Raw genomic sequence first — 26171 nt, forward strand, 5'->3', positions numbered from 1 at the left:
CACGCACAAACGCACACACACACACACACACACACACACACACACACACACACATATATATATATATTCACATCATAATTCAAGCTATCCTCCAACTAAATAATTGTCACAACAATCAATTTGTTTCATTCCTATCCTAGGGATAATTACCTAGATTTTTTCATAGCTCTACATAATGCCTGCTCGAAACTGAGACCCGTACTTTATCGATGACAGTATTCCCAACACTTGGATTTCCTTTCCTATCAAAATAAAGCCTCAACAAACTCCTTCAAGCCTCTCTTAATTGTACCACAATCACACCATGTACTCCTACTGCACCAATTCAACCAAACAATCCAAGTGAATCCATATAATCTAATCACAACAATTTATTCAATATTCATACTAGGATTTTTACTCAAAATTTGGGATAATGAGGGGATTGAGCTTCCTTATCTTATCTCACATAACCTTGGGTTGAAACTCCATCAAAACTCAAGATTGAACCTCCCCTAATCATTAAAAAATCAAAATTTTCTCACCACCTAAACCAAAAATGCAAAAATGATGAAAAATTAAAAATAGGGCAAGAATTTCGAAATTTCCTACCACAATACTTAGATAGAATCGAAAAGCGTAATAAGAGCGATGCGTGGCCACAAACAAGTCTTTGATTGGAGCTACGGATTGAAAGTTTTGAGAATTTGTGTGAATGCAAATAGTGACCTTAGGGTACCACTCTCTTCCTCCCTTCCTCTCTTCTTTCTTATAAGCCTTGAGCTTTCGCCCAACATGGGCCCGTTTGTGGTTTTTGGCTCATTTAGCCCAATCTTAGGCCAAAACCTTTAAGATAAGTGTTTTAATTCATGTTCTAAATATTTTTATCTCTCCTAATTATAAATGTTAGATTTTTTAACTTTCTTCACTCATAATTAATTTATTATTTATTATTTAACTGGGTTTTACAATAGACGAGCTTCTCAACTCTGGAGTACTGCGTCTCGGCATTTTGGAGAACCTTACTGATGAAGTATACGAAACCTTCTATTTTTCTATTTGTCTTCCCGGATTAGCACCGTTGCTAGCACTTCCTCCGTTATGGATAAGTAAAGGTACAAAGTCTCTCCCGCTCTGAGTTTTGAGAGTATGGGAGATTTCGCTAACACTTTTTTGAAGTGTTGGAAGGCCTCTTCGTGTTCAAGTTCCCATTTGAAACATATACCCTTTTTCATGAGCTTGAAGAAGGGAATAGCTTTTTGAGCCAAGGCGTCGAGGAAGCGCGAGAGGGCGGCAAGTCACCCAGTTAGCCTTTAGACATCCTTGAGGTTTGAAGGATACTCATCTCGAGGATGGCCTTGCATTTTTTTGGATTCGCCTCTACTCTTTGTTGCGTGATCATGAAGCCTAAGAATTTTCCAACCTCCATTCCGAATGCGCATTCAATGCTTTCTCAGGGTGCCCAATATGAGTTTGAGGTCATTAATAAGCTCGTCGCCCATTTTTGATTTGGCTATCATGTCGTCAATATAAACCTCTAGCATGGTCTCTGAGAGGTCTTTGAAGTTCTTCATGATGAGCCTTTAGTAGGTGGCCCCAACGTTCTTTAGCTCGATGAGCATGACTGTGTAGCAGTATGTGCCTTCGAGGTCATGAATGCCATTTTCTCCTCATCTGGCCCATGCATGGGTATCTGGTTATATTTTGAGTGTGCATCCATGAAACTGAGGTACTGGAGCCCCAAAGCGGCATCCACCAGTCCATTGATGTTCGGTAGGGGAAAGGTGTCTTTCGGACTAACCTTGTTGAAGTTCGTATAGTCGACGCACATTTGCCATTTGCCATTCGCCATTTTTACCAATATGACATTGGCTAGCCAAGTTGTGTAAGGTAGTTCTTGGATAAAACCGGCTTTGAGCAAGCTTTTGACTTGCTTCCTAACTTCGGTTGCTCAGTCAGTAGACATCTTCCTCCTCTTTTAGGCTACTGAGCTGGATTTGGGGTCTATAGCTAGCCGGTAAGACATCAAGTATAGGTCTATTCCCAGCATATCGATGGGGGTAAAAGTGAAAAGGTCTTTGTTTTTCCTTAGAAGTCCCACGAGTTTGCTTTTAAGGTTAAAAGGCAAGTTTTTGTTGATGAAATTGAACTCATCCTTGGTTTGCTCTATTTGTAGTTTTTCCATGTCTCCTTCTGGCACTGATTTGGGTTGGTCATCTTGTCATGCACCCAGGTCGGCTAGAAAGATTCCTGCCACATCCCGGGACCGCTTTCGGAGGGCTAGGCTAGCGTTGTCACACTCTATTGCGACCTCCTGGTCACCATGTATTGTTCTTATGGTCCTATCATCTGCTTGGAACTTCATGATTAGGAACTTGGTAAATATGGAAATGGAAAGGTCGTTGATTGTCTTTCTACCCAGGATGATGTTGTAGGTCGTGGAGTCCTTTAGAACCACAAACTCAAAGAGTATAATTTTTTTTTGGCTTCCGGTTCCAATGGTGACAAGTAACACTATGGAACCCTCCGATTTGAGAAATTTATTTCCGAGTCCAATTACTCTATTGCAGTGACTTTGTAGGTTTCCATTTCGAAATCCTAGCTTGTCGAAGGCTCCTCTGAAGAGGATGTTGGCATTGGCACCGGTGTTCACCATTATACATTTTACTAAACCGGTGCTGACCCTGACCAAGATGACGAAGGGGGTGTCTTCCGCCGAAGTGCCATTTTAGCAATCTTCGGGGGAGAATGTTATTGTTGTTGGAAGGGAAGAGGTTCTCTTTTCATCTTTTACGGCTACCACCTAGAGATCCTTTTTTAATGCCGATTTGGATTTTCGGGCACATCTTTCCCGGTGATGACATTTACTATGATTGTTGGGTCGGTTTTCAGGCTCTCCTGGTGTTCCTATCTCATCATTCTAGGATTTTGTCCTTCCCGCTCTAGCGATTGGCGAACTCGAGGAGTTTGTCTTCTCGAATGGCTTGTTTGAGAGCATCTTTGAGATTGAAGCAGTCTTGAGTCTTATGTCTGTGTCCTCTGTGATAGTTGCAGTATAGGCTTTTGCTATCACCTATTCATTCTTTCAATTGTTTGGCCTTCGAGAGAGTGCCTCGATCTACTATTTGGTAATAGATCTCTGTGATCAAGGCTGGTAGGGGGTGTAGTTCATGAACTTTCCCACCTTAAGCGGCCGATTAGGGGTGCTAGATTTAAAATGCTCTTTCAGGATTTCTTTGGGCAATGGGTTGCTTCGAGGTGCCGTGGTGCCATTTATTGGCTACCACGACTTGGCTCATTTTCTCATCATTTATGTACTCCCTCGCAACGTTCTGAATTTCATGCATAGTCCAGACTAGTTTGGTTGTGAGGTGCTTACGTAAATCTGCATTCATGAGCCCATTGGTAAGGCACAGACTGGCCATGGAGTTTATGAGCCCATCGACCGTCAAGCATTTATCGTTAAATCTGTCGAGGTACTTCCTTATGGGTTCGTCTGGTCATTGTGTAATTTTGGGCAGGGTAATTGGATGCTTTGCCTTTGCAATCCTGGTAGTGAATCGTGCCATGAATTTCTTGGAGATATCGTCAAAATAAGACATAGAGCCATTTAGGAGGGAATTAAACCACTTAATTCCTAGATAGGCTTGGGTTACTGGTGCACGAAATTGTGATCACTACAACTTCGCACAACTAACCAGCAAGTGCACTGGGTCGTCCAAGTAATAAACCTTACGCGAGTAAGGGTCGATCCCACGGAGATTGTTGGTATGAAGCAAGCTATGGTCACCTTGTAAATCTTAGTCAGGCAGACTCAAATGGTTATGGGTGATATATGAATAAAACATAAAGATAAGGATAGAGATACTTATGTAATTCATTGGTGGGAATTTCAGATAAGCGTATGAAGATGCTTAGTCCCTTCCGTCTCTCTGCTTTCCTACTGTCTTCATCCAATCCTTCTTACTCCTTTCCATGGCAAGCTTATGCAAGAGTTTCACCGTTGTCAGTGGCTACCTCCCATCCTCTCATTGGAAATGTTCAACGCACCCTGTCATGGCACGGCTATCCATCTGTCGGTTCTCAATCAGGCCGGAATAGAATCCAGTGATTCTTTTGCGTCTGTCACTAACGCCCCGCCCTCAAGAGTTTGAAGCTCGTCACAGTCATTCAATCATTGAATCCTACTCAGAATACCACAGACAAGGTTTAGACCTTCAGGATTCTCTTGAATGCCGCCATCAGTTCTTGCCTATACCACGAAGACTCTGATCTCACGGAATGGCTGGCTCATTTGTCAGGCGAGCGCTCGGTTGTCAGGCGATCAACCATGCATCGTGTATCAGGAATCCAAGAGATATTCACCCAATCTAAGGTAGAACGGAGGTGGTTGTCAGTCACACGTTCATAGGTGAGAATGATGATGAGTTTCACGGATCATCACATTCATCAAGTTGAAGAACAAGTGATATCTTGGAACAAGAACAAGCGGAATTGAATAGAAGAACAATAGTAATTGCATTAATACTCGAGGTACAGCAGAGCTCCACACCTTAATCTATGGTGTGTAGAAACTCCACCGTTGAAAATACATAAGAACAAGAGTGATCATTGGCTTTGGTCCCAAAGAGGGAACCAGAAGAACCAAGATGAAAATACAATAATAAAAGGTCCTACTTATAGGGAACTAGTAGCTTAAGAATTACAAAGATGAGTAAATGACATAAAAATCCACTTCCGGGCCCACTTGGTGTGTGCTTGGGCTGAGTAATGAAGCATTTTCGTGTAGAGACTCTTCTTGGAGTTAAACGCCAGCTTTTGTGCCAGTTTGGGCGTTTAACTCCCACTTTGGTGCCAGTTCCGGCGTTTAACGCTGGGAAATCTGAAGGTGACTTTGAACGCCGGTTTGGGCCATCAAATCTTGGATAAAGTATGGACTATCATATATTTCTGGAAAGCCCAGGATGTCTACTTTCCAACGCCGTTGAGAGCGTGCCAATTGGGCTTCTGTAGCTCCAGAAAATCCACTTCGAGTGCAGGGAGGTCAGAATCCAACAGCATCTGCAGTCCTTTTCAGACTCTGAATCAGATTTTTGCTCAGGTCCCTCAATTTCAGCCAGAAAATACATGAAATCACAGAAAAACACACAAACTCATAGTAAAGTCCAGAAAAGTGAATTTTAACTAAAAACTAATAAAAATATACTAAAAACTCAACTAAAACTACTAGAAACATACTAAAAATAATGCCAAAAAGCGTACAAATTATCCGCTCATCACAACACCAAACTTAAATTGTTGCTTGTCCCCAAGCAACTGAAAATCAAATAAGATAAAAAGAAGAGAATATGCAATGAACTCCAAAAACATCTATGAAGATCAGTATTAATTAGATGAGCGGGGCTTTTAGCTTTTTGCCTCTGAATAGTTTTGGCATCTCACTTTATCCCTTGAAATTCAGAATGATTGGCTTCTTGAGGAACTCAGAATCCAGATAGTGTTATTGATTCTCCTAGTTAAGTATGATGATTCTTGAACACAGCTACTTTATGAGTCTTGGCCGTGGCCCAAAGCACTCTGTCTTCCAGTATTACCACCGGATATATACATGCCACAGACACATAATTGGGTGAACCTTTTCAGATTGTGACTCAGCTTTGCTAGAGTCCCCAATTAGAGGTGTCTAGGGTTCTTAAGCACACTCTTTTTGCCTTGGATCACAACTTTATTTCTTTCTTTTTCTTTCTTTTTCTCTTTCTCCTTTTTTTTTCGTTTTTCTCCTTCTCTTTTTTTTTTGTATTCACTGCTTTTTCTTGCTTCAAGAATCATTTTTATGATTTTTCAGATCCTCAGTAACATGTCTCCTTTTTCATCATTCTTTCAAGAGCCAACAATTTTAACATTCATGAACAACAAATTCAAAAGACATATGCACTGTTTAAGCATACATTTAGAAAACAAAAAGTATTGTCACCACATCAAACTAATTAAGCTAGTTTTAGAGATGAATTCGAAATCCTGTACTTCTTGTTCTTTTGTGATAAAAACAGTTTTCATTTAAGAAAGGTGATGGATTCATAGGACATTCATAACTTTAAGGCATAGACACTAAGACACTAATGATCATAAGACACAAACATAGATAAACACAAGCATGAAAATTCGAAAAACAAGAAAATAAAGAACAAGGAGATTAAAGAACGGGTCCACCTCAGTGATGGCGGCTTGTTCTTCCTCTTGAAGGTCTTATAGAGTGCTTGAGCTCCTCAATGTCTCTTCCTTGTCTTTGTTGCTCCTCTCTCATGATTCTTTGATCTTCTCTAATTTCATGGAGGAGGATGGAATGTTCTTGGTGCTCCACCCTTAGTTGTCCCATGTTGGAACTTAATTCTCCTAGGGAGGTGTTGATTTGCTCCCAATAGTTTTGTGGAGGAAAGTGCATCCCTTGAGGCATCTCAGGGATTTCATGATGAGAGGGGTCTCTTGTTTGCTCCATCCTTTTCTTAGTGATGGGCTTGTCCTCATCAATGAGGATGTCTCCTTCTATGTCAACTCCTACTGAATAACAGAGGTGACAAATAAGATGAGGAAAGGCTAACCTTGCCAAGGTAGAGGACTTGTCCGCCACCTTATAGAGTTCTTGGGCTATAACCTCATGAACTTCCACTTCTTCTCCAATCATGATGCTATGAATCATGATGGCCCGGTCTAGAGTAACTTCGGACCGGTTGCTAGTGGGAATAATTGAGCGTTGGATAAACTCCAACCATCCCCTAGCTACGGGCTTGAGGTCATGCCTTCTCAATTGAACCGGCTTCTCTCTTGAATCTCTCTTCCATTGGGCGCCCTCTTCACAAATGTCTGTGAGGACTTGGTCCAACCTTTGATCAAAGTTGACCCTTTTTGAGTTTGAAAGGGATCTCGGGGATCACCTTCTTCAAGGCCACAACTTCATAGAAATGGTCTTGATGCACCCTTGAGATGAATATCTCCATCTCCCATGACTCGGAGGTGAAAGCTTTTGCCTTCCCTTTCTTCTTTCTAGAGGTTTCTCCGGCCTTGGATGCCATAAATGGTTATGGAAAAACAAAAAGCAATGCTTTTACCACACCAAACTTAAAAGGTTTGCTCGTCCTCGAGCAAAAGAAGAAAGAAGAGGGTAGAAGAAGAAGAGAGAGGGTGGTGGGGTTGGTGGGGATCCTGTGGGGTCCACAGATCCTGAGGTGTCAAGGAAAAGTCATCCCTGCACCAAATGGCATGCAAAAATGCGTTTTGAGCCAATTCTGGCACTAAACGCCGGGCTGATGCCCATTTCTGGCGTTTAACCCCAAGTGCTTGCCCTTTTCTGGCGTTTAACGCCAGTCTGGTGCCCCTTTCTGGCGTTAAACGCCCAGAATGGTGCCAGACTGGGGGTTAAACGCCCATCTGCTAGCCTTACTGGCGTTTAAACGCCAGTAGGTTCTTCCTCCAGAGTGTGCTATTTTTCTTCCTGTTTTTCATTCTGTTTTTGCTTTTTCAATTGATTTTGTGACTTCTCATGATCATCAACCTACAGAAAACATAAAATAACAAAGGAAAATAGATAAAATATAACATTGGGTTGCCTCCCAACAAGCGCTTCTTTAATGTCAGTAGCTTGATAGAGGGCTCTCATGGAGCCTCACAGATACTCAGAGCAATGTTGGAACCTCCCAACACCAAACTTAGAGTTTGAATGTGGGGGTTCAACACCAAACTTAGAGTTTGGTTGTGGCCTCCCAACACCAAACTTAGAGTTTGACTGTGGGGGCTCTGTTTGACTCTGTTTTGAGAGAAGCTCTTCATGCTTCCTCTCCATGGTGACAGAGGGATATCCTTGAGCCTTTAAACACAAAGGATTCTTCATTCACTTGAATGATCAATTCACCTCTATCAACATCAATCACAGCCTTTGCTGTGGCTAGGAAAGATCTGCCAAGGATGATGGATTCATCCATGCATTTCCCAGTCTCTAGGACTATGAAATCAGTAAGGATGTAATGGTCTTCAATTTTCACCAGAACATCCTCTACAAGTCCATAAGCTTGTTTTCTTGAATTGTCTGCCATCTCTAGTGAGATTCTTGTAGCTTGCACCTCAAAGATTCCTAGCTTCTCCATCACAGAGAGAGGCATGAGGTTTACACTTGACCCTAAGTCACACAGAGCCTTCTTGAAGGTCATGGTGCCTATGGTACAAGGTATTGAAAACTTCCCAGGATCTTGTCTCTTTTGAGGTAATTTCTGCCTAGACAAGTCATCCAGTTCTTTGGTGAGCAAAGGAGGTTTGTTCTCCCAAGTCTCATTTCCAAATAACTTGTCATTTAGCTTCATGATTGCTCCAAGGTATTTAGCAACTTGCTCTTCAGTGACATACTCATCCTCTTCAGAGGAAGAATACTCATCAAAGCTCATGAAAGGCAGAAGTAAGTCCAATGGAATCTCTATGGTCTCATTTTGAGCCTCAGATTCCCATGGTTCCTCATTGGGGAACTCAGTGGAGGCCAGTGGACATCCATTGAGGTCTTCATCAGTGGCGTTCACTGCCTCTTCCTCCTCTCCACATTCGGCCATGTTGATGGCCTTGCACTCTCCTTTTGGATTTTCTTCTGTATTGCTTGGAAGAGTACTAGGAGGGAGTTCAGTAATTTTCTTGCTCAGTTGTCCCACTTGTGCCTCCAAATTTCTAATGGAGGACCTTGTTTCAGTCATGAAACTTTGAGTGGTTTTGATTATATCAGAGACCATGGTTGCCAAGTCAGAGTGGCTCTGCTTAGAATTCTCTGTCTGTTGCTGAGAAGATGATGGAAAAGGCTTGCCATTGCTAAACCTGTTTCTTCCACCATTATTGTTGAGGTCTCTGTTGATCCTTCCATGAGAAATTTGGGTGATTTCTCCATGAAGGATTGTAGGTGTTTCTATAGGGTTCTCCCATGTAATTCACCTCTTCCATTGAAGGGTTCTCAGGATCATAAGCTTCTTCTTCAGATGAAGCATCTTTAGTACTGCCTGGTGCATTTTGCATTCCAGACAGACTTTGAGAAATAAAATTGACTTGCTGAGTCAATATCTTGTTCTGAGCCAATATGGCATTCAGAGTATCAATCTCAAGAACTCCTTTCTTCTGACTTGTCCCATTGTTCACAGGATTCCTTTCAGAAGTATACATGAATTGGTTATTTGCAACCATTTCAATGAGCTCTTGAGCTTCTGTAGGCGTCTTCTTCAGATGAAGAGATCCTCCAGCAGAGCTATCCAAAGACATCTTGGATAGTTCAGAGAGACCATCATAGAAAATACCTATGATGCTCCATTCAGAAAGCATGTCAGAAGGACATTTTCTGATCAATTGTTTGTATCTTTCCCAAGCTTCATAGAGGGATTCATCTTCCTTCTGTCTGAAGGTTTGGACTTCCACTCTAAGCTTACTCAATTTTTGAGGTGGAAAGAACTTTTCCAAGAAGGCATTGACTAGCTTTTCCCAAGAGTTTAGGCTGTCTTTAGGTTGTAAGTCCAACTATATTCTAGCTCTGTCTCTTACAGCAAAAGGGAATAGCATAAGTCTGTAGACCTCAGGGTCAACCCCATTAGTCTTGACAGTGTCACAGATTTGCAAGAATTCAGCTAAGAACTGATGAGGATCTTCCAATGGAAGTCCATGGAACTTGCAATTCTGTTGCATTAGAGAAACTAATTGAGGCTTAAGCTCAAAGTTGTTTGCTCCAATGGCAGGGATAGAGATGCTTCTCCCATAGAAGTCAGGAGTAGGTGCAGTAAAGTCACCAAGCACCTTCCTTGCATTGTTGGCATTGTTGTTATTTTCGGCTGCCATGGGTTCTTCTTCTTTGAAGATTTCTGTTAGGTCCTCTACAGAGAGTTGTGTCTTAGCTTCTCTTAGCTTTCGCTTCAAGGTCCTTTCAGGTTCAGGGTCAGCTTCAACAAGAATGCCTTTGTCTTTGTTCCTGCTCATATGAAAGAGAAGAGAACAAGAAAATGTGGAATCCTCTATGTCACAGTATAGAGATTCCTTGAGGTGTCAGAGAAGAAGAAAATTAGAAGGAAGAGGTAGAAGAATTCGAACTTAATCAGATAGAGTTCGAATTGTGCATTGAGAAGGAGTGGTACTCCATAAATAGAAGGATGTGAGAAGAGGGGAAGAAAGTTTCGAAAATTAAGTGAAAGATTTTAAAAACATTTTGAAAAACTTTAATTGATTTTCGAAAACCAAGAGTGGGAAAGAAATCAAGTAATTTTTGAAAAAGATTTTGAATTTAAAAAAAAAAAGATATGATTGAAAACTATTTTGAAAAAGATATGATTAAAAAGATATGTTTTGAAAAACAATTTTAAAAAGATTTGATTTTAAAAATTAATGACTTGCCTAACAAGAAAAGATATGATTCAAACATTAAACCTTCCTCAACAGAAAAGGTAACATACTTGAAATGTTGAATCAAATCATTAATTGATAGCAAGTATCTTTGAAAAAGGAAAGAAATTGATTTGAAAAAGATTTGATTGAAAAGATATGATTTGAAAAAGATTTGATTTTGAAAAACTTTGAAAACTTGGAAAAAAATTGATTTGAAAATGGTGCGCGAAATTGTGAACAATACTTTTCACAACTCTCATAATCCCTGGTCATGAACTCCAAAAACTTGGTGGTTCAATTCCATGGCATTACACAACTTCGCACAACTAACCAGCAAGTGCACTGGGTCGTCCAAGTAATAAACCTTACGCGAGTAAGGGTCGATCCCACGGAGATTGGTGGTATGAAGCAAGCTATGGTCATCTTGTAAATCTCAGGCAGGCAGACTCAAATGGGTATGGTGATGAACGAATAAAGCATAAAGATAAAGATAGAGATACTTATGTATATCATTGGTGTAAGAGCTTCAGATAAGCGTATGAAGATGCCTTCCCTTCTGTCTCTCTGCTTTCCTACTGTCTTCATCCAATCCTTCTTACTCCTTTCCATGGCAAGCTCGTGTAGGGTTTCACTGTTGTCAGCAGCTACCTCCCATCCGCGCAGTGAAAGCTAATGCACGCACTCTTGTCACAGTGCTGCCAATCACCGGTTTGGTTCCCTCCCCTACCGGAATAGAATCACTCTTTTGCGTCTGTCACTAACGCCCAGTAGGTTACAGGTTTGAAGCACGTCACAGTCATTCAATCATTGAATCCTACTCAGAATACCACAGACAAGGTTAGACCTTCCGGATTCTCTTGAATGCTGCCATCAGGTCCTGCCTATACCACGAAGACTCTGATCTCACGGAATGGTTGGCTCGTTTGTCAGGCGAGCACTCGGTTGTCAGGCGATCAACCATGCATCGTGCAATCAGGAATCCAAGAGACATTCACTAAGCCTCAGATGCTTGTAGAACAAGAATGGTTGTCAGTCACCTTGTTCATGGTGAGAATGGTGATGGGCGTCAATCATCACCTTCATCATGTTGAAGAACAAGTGATATCTTGGATAAAGAACAAGCGGAATTGAATGGAAGAACAATAGTAATTGCATTAATACTCGAGGTACAGCAGAGCTCCACACCTTAATCTATGGTGTGTAGAAACTCCACCGTTGAAAATACATAAGAACAAAAATGATCATTGGTTTCGGCCCCAAAGAGGGAACCAGAAGAACCAAGATCTAATCTAAGAACTAGATGTCCAAAGATGATAATACAATAGTAAAAGGTCCTACTTATAGAAAACTAGTAGCCTAGGGTGTACAGAGATGAGTAAATGTCATAAAAATCCACTTCCGGGCCCACTTGGTGTGTGTTTGGGCTGAGCAATGAAGAAATTTCGTGTAGAGACTCTCCTTGGAGTTAAACGCCAGCTTTAGTGCCAGTTTGGGCGTTTAACTCCCATTTAGGTGCCAGTTCCGGCGTTTACCGCTGGGATTTCTGTAGGTGACTTTGAACGCCGGTTTGGGCCATCAAATCTTGGGCAAAGTATGGACTATTATATATTGCTGGAAAGCCCAGGATGTCTACTTTCCAACGCCGTTGAGAGCGCGCCAATTGGGCTTCTGTAGCTCCAGAAAAGCCACTTCGAGTGCAGGGAGGTCAGAATCCAACAGCATCTGCAGTCCTTTTGAGTCTCTGGATCAGATTTTTGCTCAGGTCCCTCAATTTCAGCCAGAAAATACCTGAAATCACAGAAAAACACACAAACTCATAGTAAAGTCCAGAAAAGTGAATTTTAACTAAAAACTAATAAAAATATACTAAGAACTCAACTAAAACTACCAAAAACGTACTAAAAACAATGCCAAAAAGCATACAAATTATCCGCTCATCACAACACCAAACTTAAATTGTTGCTTGTCCCCAAGCAACTGAAAATCAAATAAGATAAAAAGAAGAGAATATACTATAGACTCCAAATTATCAATGAAACTAAGCTCCAAATTAGATGAGCGGGACTAGTAGCTTTTTGCCTCCGAACAGTTTTGGCATCTCACTTTATCCTTTGAAATTCAGAATGATTGGCTTCTTTAGGAACTCAGAATCCAGATAGTGTTATTGATTCTCCTAGTTAAGTATGATGATTCTTGAACACAGCTACTTTATTGAGTCTTGGTTGTGGCCCAAAGCACTCTGTCTTCCAGTATTACCACCGGATACATACATGCCACAGACACATAATTGGGTGAACCTTTTCAGATTGTGACCCAACTTTGCTAGAGTCCCCAATTAGAGGTGTCCAGGGTTCTTAAGCACACTCTTTTTGCCTTGGATCACAACTTTATTTCTTTCTTTCTTTCTTTTTTTTATTTTTTCTCTTTTTTTTATTTTTTTTCGTTTTCTCCCTTTTTTTTTGTATTCACTGCTTTTTCTTGCTTCAAGAATCATTTTTATGATTTTTCAGATCCTCAGTAACATGTCTCCTTTTTCATCATTCTTTCAAGAGCCAACAATTTTAACATTCATGAACCACAAATTCAAAAGACATATGCACTGTTCAAGCATACATTCAGAAAACAAAAGCATTGCCACCACATCAAACTAATTAAGCTAGTTTTAAAGATGAATTTGAAATCCTGTACTTCTTGTTCTTTTGTGATAAAAACAGTTTTCTTTTAAGAAGGGTGATGGATTCATATTCATAGCTTTAAGGCATAGACACTAAGACACTCATGATCATAAGACACAAACATGGATAAACATAAAGCACTAAAATTCGAAAAACAGAAAAATAAAGAACAAGGAGATTAAAGAACGGGTCCACCTTAGTGATGGCGGCTCTTTCTTTCTCTTGAAGATCCTATGGAGTGCTTGAGCTCCTCAATGTCTCTTCCTTGTCTTTGTTGCTCCTCTCTCATGATCCTTTGATCTTCTCCAATTTCATGGAGGAGGATGGCATGTTCTTGGTGCTCCACCCTTAGTTGTCCCATGTTAGAACTTAATTCTCCTTGGGAGGTGTTTAGTTGCTCCCAATAGTGTTGTGGAGGAAAGTGCATCCCTTGAGGTATCTCAGGGATCTCTTGATGAGAGGGGTCTCTTGTTTGCTCCATCTTCTTCTTAGTGATGGGCTTGAGGTCATGCCTTCTCAGTTGAACCGGCTTTGGATGCCATAAATGGTTATGGAAAAACAAAGAGCAATGCTTTTACCACACCAAACTTAAAAGGTTTGCTCGTCCTCGAGCAAAAGAAGAAAGAAGAGAGTAGAAGAAGAAGAAATGGAGGAGAGGGAGATGGCTTTGTGGTCCGGCCAAAAAGGGGGAGAAGTGGTGGTTTATGAAGGATGGATGTGAGTGGTGAAGAGAAAGAGATGTTGAGGTGATTGGTGAATGAGTGAAGAAGAAGAGAGAGAGTGGTGGGGTTGGTGGGGATCCTGTGGGGTCCACAGATCCTGAGGTGTCAAGGAAAAGTCATCCCTGCACCAAATGGCATCAAAATCCACGTTTTGAGCCATTTCTGGCGTTAAACGCCGGGCTGGTGCCCATTCCTGGCGTTTAACGCCAGGTTGTAGCCCTTTTCTGGCGTTTAACGCCAGTCTGGTGCCCCTTTCTGGCGTTAAACGCCCAGAATGGTGCCAGACTGGGCGTTAAACGCCCAACTGCTAGGCTTACTGGCGTTTAAACGCCAGCAGCTTCTTCCTCCAGGGTGTGCTGTTTTTCTTCCTGTTTTTCATCCTGTTTTTGCTTTTTTCATTGTTTTTGTGACTTCTTATGATCATCAACCTACAAAAAAGATAAAATAACAAAAGAAAATAGTTAATTATAAAACATTGGGTTGCCTCCCAACAAGCGCTTCTTTAATGTCATTAGCTTGACAGAGGACTCTCATGGAGCCTCACAAATGATCAGAGCAATGTTGAAACCTCCCAACACCAAACTTAGAGTTTGAATGTGGGGGTTCAACACCAAACTTAGAGTTTGGTTGTGGCCTCCCAACACCAAACTTAGAGTTTGACTGTGGGGGCTCTATTTGTCTCTGATTTGAGGGAAGCTCTTCAAGCTTCCTCTCCATGGTGACAGAGGGATATCCTTGAGCCTTAAACACATAGGATTCTTCATTCACTTGAATGATCAGTTCACCTCCATCAACATCAATCACAGCCTTTGCTGTGGCTAGGAAGGGTCTGCCAAGGATGATGGATTCATCCATGCACTTCCCAGTCTCTAGGACTATGAAGTCAGTAGGGATGTAATGGTCTTCAATCTTCACCAAAACATTCTCTACAAGTCCATGAGCTTGTTTTCTTTGAATTGTCTGCCATCTCTAATGAGATTCTTGCAGCTTGTACCTCAAAGATCCCTAATTTCTCCATTACAGAGAGGGGCATGAGGTTTACACTTGATCCTAAGTCACACAAGGCCTTCTTGAAGGTCATGGTGCCTATGGTACAAGGTATAGAAAATTTCCCAGGATCTTGCCTCTTTTGAGGCAGTTTCTGCCTAGACAAGTCATCCAGTTCTTTGGTGAGCAAAGGTGGTTCATCCTCCCAAGTCTCATTTCCAAATAACTTGTCATTTAGCTTCATGATTGCTTCAAGGTATTTAGCAACTTGCTCTTCAGTGACATACTCATCCTCTTCAGAGGAAGAATACTCATCAGAGCTCATGAATGGCAGAAGTAAGTCCAATGGAATCTCTATGGTCTCATTTTGAGCCTCAGATTCCCATTGTTCCTCATTGAGGAACTCAGAGGAGATTGGTGCACGCCCATTGGGGTCTTCCTCAATGGCGTCCACCTCCTCTCTTTCCTCTCCATATTCGGCCATGGTTATGGCTTTGCACTCTCCTTTTGGATTTTCTTCTGTATTACTTGGGAGAGTGCTAGGAGGGAGTTCAGAAATTTTCTTGCTCAGCTGTCCCACTTGTCCTTCCAAATTTCTGATGGAGGACCTTGTTTCATTCATGAAACTTTGAGTGGTCTTTATTAGATCAGAGACCATTGTTGCTAAGTCAGAAGTATTCTGCTTAGAACTCTCTGTCTGTTGCTGAGAAGATGATGGAAAAGGCTTGCCATTGCTAAGCCTGTTTCTTCCACCATTATTGTTATTGAAACCTTGTTGAGGTCTCTCTTGATTCTTCCATGAGAAATTGGGGTGATTTCTCCATGAAGAATTGTAGGTGTTTCCATAGGGTTCTCCTAGGTAATTCACCTCTTCCATTGAAGGGTTCTCAGGATCATAGGCTTCTTCCTCAAATGAAGCTTCCTTAGTACTGCTTGGTGCATTTTGCATTCCAGACAGACTTTGAGAAATCAAATTGACTTGTTGAGTCAATATCTTGTTCTGAGCCAATATGGCATTCAGGGTGTCAATCTCAAGAACTCCTTTCTTCTGACTAGTCCCATTGTTCACAGGATTTCTTTCAGAAGTGTACATGAATTGGTTATTTGCAACCATTTCAATCAATTCTTGAGCTTCTGCAGGTGTCTTCTTCAGATGAAGAGATCCTCCAGCAGAGCTATCCAAAGACATCTTGGATAGTTCAAAGAGACCATCATAGAAAATACCTATGATGCTCCATTCAGAAAGCATGTCAGAGGGACATTTTCTGATTAATTGTTTGTATCTTTCCCAAGCTTCATAGAGGGATTCTCCATCCTTCTGTCTGAAGGTTTGGACTTCCACTCTAAGCTTACTCCATCTTTGTGGTGGAAAGAACTTTGCCAAGAAGGCATTGACTAGTTTTTCCCAAGAGTCCAGGCTTTCCTTAGGTTGAGAGTCCAACCATGTCCTAGCTCTGTCTCTTACAGCAAAAGGGAATAGCATCAGTCTATAGACCTCAGGGTCAACCCCATTAGTCTTGACTGTGTCACAGATTTGCAAGAACTCAGCTAAAAATTGATGAGGATCTTCCATTGGAAGTCCATGGAACTTGCAATTCTGTTGCATTAGAGAAACTAATTGAGGCTTTAGCTCAAAGTTGTTTGCTCCAATGGCAGGGATAGAGATGCTTCTCCCATAGAAATCAGGAGAAGGTGCAGTAAAGTCACCCAGCACCTTCCTTGCATTGTTGGCATTGTTGTTGTTTTCGGCTGCCATGTGTTCTTCTTCTTTGAAGAATTCGGTCAGGTCCTCTCAGGTTCAAGGTCAGCTTCAACAAAAATGCCTTTGTCTTTGTTCCTGCTCATATGAAGAAGAAGAGAACAAGAAAATATGGAATCCTCTATGTCACAGTATAGAGATTCCTTGAGGTGTCAGAGGAAGAAAAATGGAAGACAGAAGTAGAGAATTCGAACTTATCAAAGAAGATGGAGTTCGAATTTTGCATTAAGGAATAGAGTTAGTCCAAAAATAGAAGGATGTGAGAAGAAGGGAAGTAATTTTCGAAAATTAAGTAAAAGATTTTGAAACATTTTGAAAAACACTAATTGATTCTCAAAAATTAAGAATAGAAAAAGAATCAAGTGACTTTTGAAAAAGATTTGAAATTAGAAATCAAAAAGATTTGATTGAAAACTTATTTTGAAAAAGATGTGATTGAAAAATTATGGTTTTAAAAAGATATGATTGAAAAGATATGATTTGAAAACAATTTTAAAAAAGATATGATTTGGAAACAATTTTAAAAAAGATATGATTTGAAAACAATTTTAAAAAGATATGATTTGAAAGCAATTTTGAAAAGATATGATTTTAAAAATTAATGACTTGCCTAACAAGAAAAGATATGATTCAAGCATAAAAACCTTCCTCAACAGAAAAGGCAAAAATGTTCAATCAAATCATTAATTGTAGTAAGTATCTTTGAAAAGGAAGAAATTGATTTTGAAAACATTTGATTGAAAAGATATGATTTGAAAAAGATTTGATTTTGAAAACTTTGAAAACTTAAAAAAAATTGATTTTGAAAACAAAATCTTCCCCCTTTGCCATCCTGGCGTTAAACGCCCAGAATGGTGCACATTCTGGCGTTTAACGCCCAAAACTATACCCTTTTGGGCGTTAAACGCCCAGCCAGGCACCCTGGCTGGCGTTTAAACGCCAGTCTGTCTTCTTCACTGGGCATTTTTGAATGCCCAGCTTTTTCTGTGTGATTCCTCTGCAGTATGTTCTGAATCTTCAATTCTCTGTATTATTGACTTGAAAAGACACAAATAAAAAATATTTTTGGATTTTTAATAATGAGGAATAATCAAAATGCAACTAAAATCAAATAACAATGCATGCAAGACACCAAACTTAGCAGTTTGTATATATGGGAAACAACAAAATACTCAAGTCAATAGAATTCAAAGATTAAAACAAGAAAATCATCAAGAACAACTTGAAGATCAATGAGGACACATGCATGAATGTAGTAAGAACAGAAACATGCAATTGACACTAAACTTAAGATGAGACTCTAGACTCAAACAAGACATATTTTTGGATTTTTTTTTTCGAAAATTATATGGAAAAGAAAAATAAAGGTATCAAAATTCTTAATGAGAATTCCAGGAATCATGCAATGTTAGTCTAAAGCTTTAGTCTAAAGGAATTAGACATAGCTAGCTAAGCTTCAGCAGGACATTGCATTCAAGAGCTAAATTGATGAGAATCAATCAGCTTTGGTGATGATAAGAACATCACCTTGAAACACTAGAATTCATTCTTAAGAACTCTGAAGAAAAAATACCTAATCTAAGCAACAAGATGAACCGTCAGTTGTCCATACACAAGAACAATCCCCGGCAACGGCGCCAAAAACTTGGTGCGCAAAATTGTGAACAATACTTTTCACAACTCTCATAATCCCTGGTCATGAACTCCAAAAACTTGGTGGTTCAATTCCATGGCATTACACAACTTCGCACAACTAACCAGCAAGTGCACTGGGTCATCCAAGTAATAAACCTTACGCGAGTAAGGGTCGATCCCACGGAGATTGGTGGTATGAAGCAAGCTATGGTCATCTTGTAAATCTCAGTCAGGCAGACTCAAATGGGTATGGTGATGAACGAATAAAGCATAAAGATAAAGATAGAGATACTTATGTATATCATTGGTGTAAGAGCTTCAGATAAGCGTATGAAGATGCCTTCCCTTCTGTCTCTCTGCTTTCCTACTGTCTTCATCCAATCCTTCTTACTCCTTTCCATGGCAAGCTCGTGTAGGGTTTCACTGTTGTCAGCAGCTACCTCCCATCCGCGCAGTGAAAGCTAATGCACGCACTCTTGTCACAGTGCTGCCAATCACCGGTTTGGTTCCCTCCCCTACCGGAATAGAATCACTCTTTTGCGTCTGTCACTAACGCCCAGTAGGTTACAGGTTTGAAGCACGTCACAGTCATTCAATCATTGAATCCTACTCAGAATACCACAGACAAGGTTAGACCTTCCGGATTCTCTTGAATGCTGCCATCAGGTCCTGCCTATACCACGAAGACTCTGATCTCACGGAATGGTTGGCTCGTTTGTCAGGTGAGCACTCGGTTGTCAGGCGATCAACCATGCATCGTGCAATCAGGAATCCAAGAGACATTCACTAAGCCTCAGATGCTTGTAGAACAAGAATGGTTGTCAGTCACCTTGTTCATGGGTGAGAATGGTGATGGGCGTCAATCATCACCTTCATCATGTTGAAGAACAAGTGATATCTTGGATAAAGAACAAGCGGAATTGAATGGAAGAACAATAGTAATTGCATTAATACTCGAGGTACAGCAGAGCTCCACACCTTAATCTATGGTGTGTAGAAACTCCACCGTTGAAAATACATAAGAACAAAAATGATCATTGGTTTCGGCCCCAAAGAGGGAACCAGAAGAACCAAGATCTGATCTAAGAACTAGATGTCCAAAGATGATAATACAATAGTAAAAGGTCCTACTTATAGAAAACTAGTAGCCTAGGGTGTACAGAGATGAGTAAATGTCATAAAAATCCACTTCCGGGCCCACTTGGTGTGTGTTTGGGCTGAGCAATGAAGAAATTTCGTGTAGAGACTCTCCTTGGAGTTAAACGCCAGCTTTAGTGCCAGTTTGGGCGTTTAACTCCCATTTAGGTGCCAGTTCCGGCGTTTAACGCTGGGATTTCTGTAGGTGACTTTGAACGCCGGTTTGGGCCATCAAATCTTGGGCAAAGTATGGACTATTATATATTGCTGGAAAGCCCAGGATGTCTACTTTCCAACGCCGTTGAGAGCGCGCCAATTGGGCTTCTGTAGCTCCAGAAAATCCACTTCGAGTGCAGGGAGGTCAGAATCCAACAGCATCTGCAGTCCTTTTGAGTCTCTGGATCAGATTTTTGCTCAGGTCCCTCAATTTCAGCCAGAAAATACCTGAAATCACAGAAAAACACACAAACTCATAGTAAAGTCCAGAAAAGTGAATTTTAACTAAAAACTAATAAAAATATACTAAGAACTCAACTAAAACTACCAAAAACGTACTAAAAATAATGCCAAAAAGCATACAAATTATCCGCTCATCAGAAAACAAAATCTTCCCTCTTGTGCCATCCTGGCGTTAAACGCCCAGAATGGTGCACATTCTGGCGTTTAACGCCCAATGCACTACCTTTTTGGGCGTTAAACGCCCAACCAGGCAACCTGGCTGGCGTTTAAACGCCAGTCTGTCCTTCTTCACTGGGCGTTTTGAACGCCCAGCTTTTTCTGTGTAATTCCTCTACTGCATGTTCTGAATCTTCAGTTCCCTGTACTATTGACTTGAAAATAGAACCAAGATCAAATAAACAATGCATGCAAGACACCAAACTTAAAATGATACATTAGACTTGACAAGAAACATAAAAATATTTTTTGTTTTTATGATTTTTATAATTTTTTTGTGCTTTTTTCGAAAATTAAGTGGAAAAGAAAATAAAGATATCAAAATTCTTAATAAGAATCCCAGGAATCATGCAATGTTAGTCTAAAGCCTTAGTCCAAAGGAATTAGACATGGATAACCAAGCTTCAGCAGGACATTGCATTCAAGAGCTAAATTGATGAGAATCAATCAGCTTTGGTGATGATAAGAACATCACCTTGAAACACTAGAATTCATTCTTAAGAACTCTAAAAAATACCTAATCTAAGCAACAAGATGAACCGTCAGTTGTCCATACACGAAACAATCCCCGGCAACGGCGCCAAAAACTTGGTGCACGAAATTGTGATCACTACAACTTCGCACAACTAACCAGCAAGTGCACTGGGTCGTCCAAGTAATAAACCTTACGCGAGTAAGGGTCGATCCCACGGAGATTGTTGGTATGAAGCAAGCTATGGTCACCTTGTAAATCTTAGTCAGGCAGACTCAAATGGTTATGGGTCATATATGAATAAAATATAAAGATAAGGATAGAGATACTTATGTAATTCATTGGTGGGAATTTCAGATAAGCGTATGAAGATGATTAGTCCCTTCCGTCTCTCTGCTTTCCTGCTGTCTTCATCCAATCCTTCTTACTCCTTTCCATGGCAAGCTTATGCAAGGGTTTCACCGTTGTCAGTGGCTACCTCCCATCCTCTCATTGGAAATGTTCAACGCACCCTGTCACGGCACGGCTATCCATCTGTCGGTTCTCAATCAGGCCTGAATAGAATCCAGTGATTCTTTTGCGTCTGTCACTAACGCCCCGCCCTCAGGAGTTTGAAGCTCGTCACAGTCATTCAATCATTGAATCCTACTCAGAATACCACAGACAAGGTTTAGACCTTCCGGATTCTCTTGAATGCCGCCATCAGTTCTTGCCTATACCACGAAGACTCTGATCTCACGGAATGGCTGGCTCGTTTGTCAGGCGAGCGCTCGGTTGTCAGGCGATCAACCATGCATCGTGTATCAGGAATCCAAGAGATATTCACCCAATCTAAGGTAGAACGGAGGTGGTTGTCAGTCACACGTTCATAGGTGAGAATGATGATGAGTGTCACGGATCATCACATTCATCAAGTTGAAGAACAAGTGATATCTTGGAACAAGAACAAGCGGAATTGAATAGAAGAACAATAGTAATTGCATTAATACTCGAGGTACAGCAGAGCTCCACACCTTAATCTATGGTGTGTAGAAACTCCACCATTGAAAATACATAAGAACAAGAGTGATCATTGGCTTTGGTCCCAAAGAGGGAACCAGAAGAACCAAGATGAAAATACAATAGTAAAAGGTCCTACTTATAGGGAACTAGTAGCTTAAGAATTACAAAGATGAGTAAATGACATAAAAATCCACTTCCGGGCCCACTTGGTGTGTGCTTGGGCTGAGTAATGAAGCATTTTCGTGTAGAGACTCTTCTTGGAGTTAAACGCCAGCTTTTGTGCCAGTTTGGGCGTTTAACTCCCACTTTGGTGCCAGTTCCGGCGTTTAACGCTGGGAAATCTGAAGGTGACTTTGAACGCCGGTTTGGGCCATCAAATCTTGGGCAAAGTATGGACTATCATATATTGCTGGAAAGCCCAGGATGTCTTCTTTCCAACGCCGTTGAGAGCGCACCAATTGGGCTTCTGTAGCTCCAGAAAATCCACTTCGAGTGCAGGGAGGTCAGAATCCAACAGCATCTGCAGTCCTTTTCAGTCTCTGAATCAGATTTTTGCTCAGGTCCCTCAATTTCAGCCAGAAAATACCTGAAATCACAGAAAAACACACAAACTCATAGTAAAGTCTAGAAAAGTGAATTTTAACTAAAAACTAATAAAAACATGCTAAAAACTCAACTAAAACTACTAGAAACATACTAAAAACAATGCCAAAAAGCGTACAAATTATCCGCTCATCAATTACCAGGAAATCCCTACACCAAACTGCGTCGGCCACTCCTTCTAGTTCATCTTGGCCTAAAAGGCAGTTAGGTGTTCCTGTGGATCCTTGGTGTTGTTGTACTTTATGTCAGTTGGTTTGTCGAAACCCTTTGGTAGCTTGGCTTTTAGGATTCTCTCGGTGAATGGGGTAGTTCCCATTATCATGTGTTCGCTCTTTCTTCGTTTGGGATCTCCTCGGCATCTTCTTTCATCGTCGTTATGCTGGTGTTCGGCTTCCCAGGATATGTGATGCATGTGCATCATGAGTTATTTTTCTTGGTTATTTTATATAGAAAGTCAATGAACTATACTCATTTATAAAGTGTTCTAGTGCTTAATTTGAATACTACTTTGATTGTTCGGAGTTAATAAATTTGTGTAGAAAATGTAGAAAAAGAAGCAACAAAAGCACTAATAGAAAAAGCACTTCAAGCACCTCCTGGAAGCTCTATGTGTGGCTTCTCCAACGCCACTTCAGAGGCTTCATTTGTGGTGTCTCCAATGCCACCTTACATGGAGGGAAAGTGGTGTCTCCAACACCACTTTTCATGGGGAAGAATGGCATCTTCAATGCCATGAAATTGCACTCCCAGGGACCAATAATGTGGCGTCTTAGACGCCATTTTTTCTCACCTATATTGGCGTCTCCAACGCCACTCCCTGGAGCAAGATTTGAGCAACAATGTGGTTTCTCAATGTCATAATTAGACACCATAGTGAAGAATTTTTCCTTCATGTACACCTTCAAAGTTTCAGCTAAAATAAGGCTTCAAATGGAGCCTCACATTCCACCCTTAAAGCATACTTCGAAGGCTGATGAGCGGATAATTTGTACCCTTTTTGGCATTGTTTTTAGTATGTTTTTGGTAGTTTTAGTTGAGTTTTTAGTATATTTTTATTAGTTTTTAGTTAAAATTCACTTTTCTGGACTTTACTATGAGTTTGTGTGTTTTTCTGTGATTTCAGGTATTTTCTGGCTGAAATTGAGGGATCTGAGCAAAAATCTGATTCAGAGACTGAAAAGGACTGCAGATGCTGTTGGATTCTGACCTCCCTGCACTCTAAGTGGATTTTCTGGAGCTACAGAAGCCCAATTGGCGCGCTCTCAACGGCGTTGGAAAGTAGACATTCTGGGCTTTCCAGAAATATATGATAGTCCATACTTTGCCCAAGATTTGATGGCCCAAACCGGCGTTCAAAGTCACCCTCAGGAATTCCAGCGTTAAACGCCGGAACTGGCACCAAAATGGGAGTTAAACGCCCAAACTGGCATAAAAGCTGGCGTTTAACTCCAAGGAGAGTCTCTACACGAAAATGCTTCATTGCTCAGCCCAAGCACACACCAAGTGGGCCCGGAAGTGGATTTTTATGTCATTTACTCATCTCTGTACACCTTAGGCTACTAGTTTTCTATAAGTAGGACCTTTTACTATTGTATTTTCATCTGGAGATCTTTGAATCTTTTGATCACTGGGAGGCTGGCCTCACGGCCATGCCTAGACCTTGTTCTTATGTATTTTCAACGGTGGAGTTTCTACACACCATAGATTAAGGTGTGGAGCTCTGCTGTACCTCGAGTATTAATGCAATTACTATTGTTCTTCTATTCAATTCCGCTTGTTCTTGTTCCAAGATATCACCTGTTCTTCAACTTGATGAATGTGATGATCCGTGACACTCATCATCATTCTCACTTATGAACAAAGTGACTGACAACCACTCTTGTTCTACAAGCATACGAGGCTTAGTGAATATCTCTTGGATTCCTGATACACGATGCATGGTTGATCGCCTGACAACCGAGTGCTCGCCTGACAAACGAGCCAGCCATTCCGTGAGATCAGAGTCTTCGTGGTATAGGCGAGAACTGATGGCAGCATTCAAGAGAATCCGGAAGGTCTAACCTTGTCTGTGGTATTCTGAGTAGGATTCAATGATTGAATGACTGTGACGTGCTTCAAACTCCTAGCAGGCGGGGCGTTAGTGACAGACGCAAAAGAATCGATGGATTTTATTCCGGCCTGACCGAGAACCGACAGCTGATTACCCATGCTGTGACAGAGCATAGGCAACGTTTTCACTGAGAGGATGGGAGGTAGCCACTGACAACGGTGAAACCCTACATGAGCTTGCCATGGAAAGGAGTAAGAAGGATTGGATGAAGACTGTAGGAAAGCAGAGAGACGGAAGGGAAGGCATCTTCATACGCTTATCTGAAGCTCTCATCAATGATATACATAAGTATCTCTATCTTTATCTTTATGCTTTATTCGTTTATCACTATACCCATTTGAGTCTGCCTGACTGAGATTTACAAGGTGACCATAGCTTGCTTCATACCAACAATCTCCGTGGGATCGACCCTTACTCGCGTAAGGTTTATTACTTGGACGACCCAGTGCACTTGCTGGTTAGTTGTGCGAAGTTGTGATTATGCCATGGTATTGTGCACCAAGTCTTTGGAGCCATTACCGGGGATTGTTCTGTGTAAAAGTAGTGATCACAATTTCGTGCACCAAGTTTTTGGCGCCGTTGCCGGGGATTGTTTTTGTGTATGGACAACTGACGGTTCATCTTGTTGCTTAGATTAGGTATTTTTCTTCAGAGTTCTTAAGAATGAATTCTAGTGTTTCATGGTGATCTGCTGAAATCTGGCTGGCTGTGAAGCCATGTCTAATCTTATTGGACCGAGGTTTCAACTGATCATCACAATAGCTTGTTGATCTCTATCAATCTTGCTATTGGAGCAATGATCTGCTAAGGCTTGGCTGGCCATTGGCCATGTCTAGTGTTTTGGACCGAAGCTTTCTTTGAAAGCTTGGCTGGCTGTGAAGCCATGTCTAATTCCTGGACCGGAGTCTTAGACTAGCATTGCAATGATTCCTGGAAATTCAAATTGAGAATTCTGAAACCTTTATTTTCTATTTCCATATAATTTTCAAAAAAAGAACAAAAAAATTTTTAAAATCACAAAAACCAAAAATACTTTATGTTTCTTGCTTGAGTCTAGTGTCTAATCTTAAGTTTGGTGTCTTGCATGCCTTGTTTATTTGATCTTGGTTCTATTTTCAAGTCAATAGTACAGGGAACTGAAGATTCAGAACATGCAGCAGAGGAATTACACAGAAAAAGCTGGGCATTCAGAACGCCCAGTGAAGAAGGACAGACTGGCGTTTAAACGCCAGCCAGGGTACCTGGTTGGGCGTTTAACGCCCAAAAAGGTATCATTTTGGGCGTTAAACGCCAGAATGGATACCATTCTGGGCGTTTAACGCCAGGATGGCACAAGGGGGAAGATTTTGTTTTCAAAATCAATTTTTTTTCAAGTTTTCAAAGTTTTTCAAAATCAAATCTTTTTCAAATCATATCTTTTCAATCAAATGTTTTCGAAATCAATTTCTTTCCTTTTTCAAAGAGACTTGCTAACAATTAATGATTTGATTCAAAATTTCAAGTATGTTGCCTTTTCTGTTGAGGAAGGTTTAATTTTTGAATCATATCTTTTCTTGTCAAGCAAGTCATTAATTTTAAAATCAAATCTTTTTTAAAATGTTTTTCAAATCATATCTTCTCAATCACATCTTTTTCAAAATAGTTTTCAATCAAATCTTTTTAACTTCTAATTTCAAAATCTTTTTCAAAAATCATTTGATTTCTTTCCCACTCTTATTTTCGAAAATCAAGTAGTGTTTTTCAAAAATGTTTTCAAAAATTTTTTTTTTTTACTTAATTTTCGAATATTACTTCCCTTCTTTTCACATCCTTCTATTTATGGACTAACACTATTCCTTAATGCAAAATTCGAACCCCATCTTCTTTGATAAATTCGAATTTTCTACTTCTGTCTTCTACTTTTCTTTTCCTCTGACACCTCAAGGAATCTCTATACTGTGACATAGAGGATTCCACATTTTCTTGTTCTCTTCTCTTTCATATGAGCAGGAGCAGAGACAAAGGCATTCTTGTTGAAGCTGACCCT

The 26171-nt window shown here is 40.7% G+C and overlaps 2 non-coding genes across 2 annotated transcripts; both read left to right on the top strand.

Annotated features, from left to right (window-relative positions):
* Positions 1 to 9315: 9315 nt before the first annotated feature.
* LOC130971074 (small nucleolar RNA R71) lies at positions 9316 to 9423 on the top strand. Its single transcript, XR_009082308.1, has one exon. It is a non-coding gene; the product is annotated as a small nucleolar RNA R71 (small nucleolar RNA).
* Positions 9424 to 15995: 6572 nt separating this feature from the next.
* On the top strand, positions 15996 to 16103 carry LOC130971163 (small nucleolar RNA R71). Its single transcript, XR_009082398.1, has one exon. It is a non-coding gene; the product is annotated as a small nucleolar RNA R71 (small nucleolar RNA).
* Positions 16104 to 26171: the final 10068 nt, after the last annotated feature.

Source organism: Arachis stenosperma, chromosome 3 (genome assembly GCF_014773155.1).
Source record: "Arachis stenosperma cultivar V10309 chromosome 3, arast.V10309.gnm1.PFL2, whole genome shotgun sequence".
NCBI lineage: Eukaryota > Viridiplantae > Streptophyta > Magnoliopsida > Fabales > Fabaceae > Arachis > Arachis stenosperma.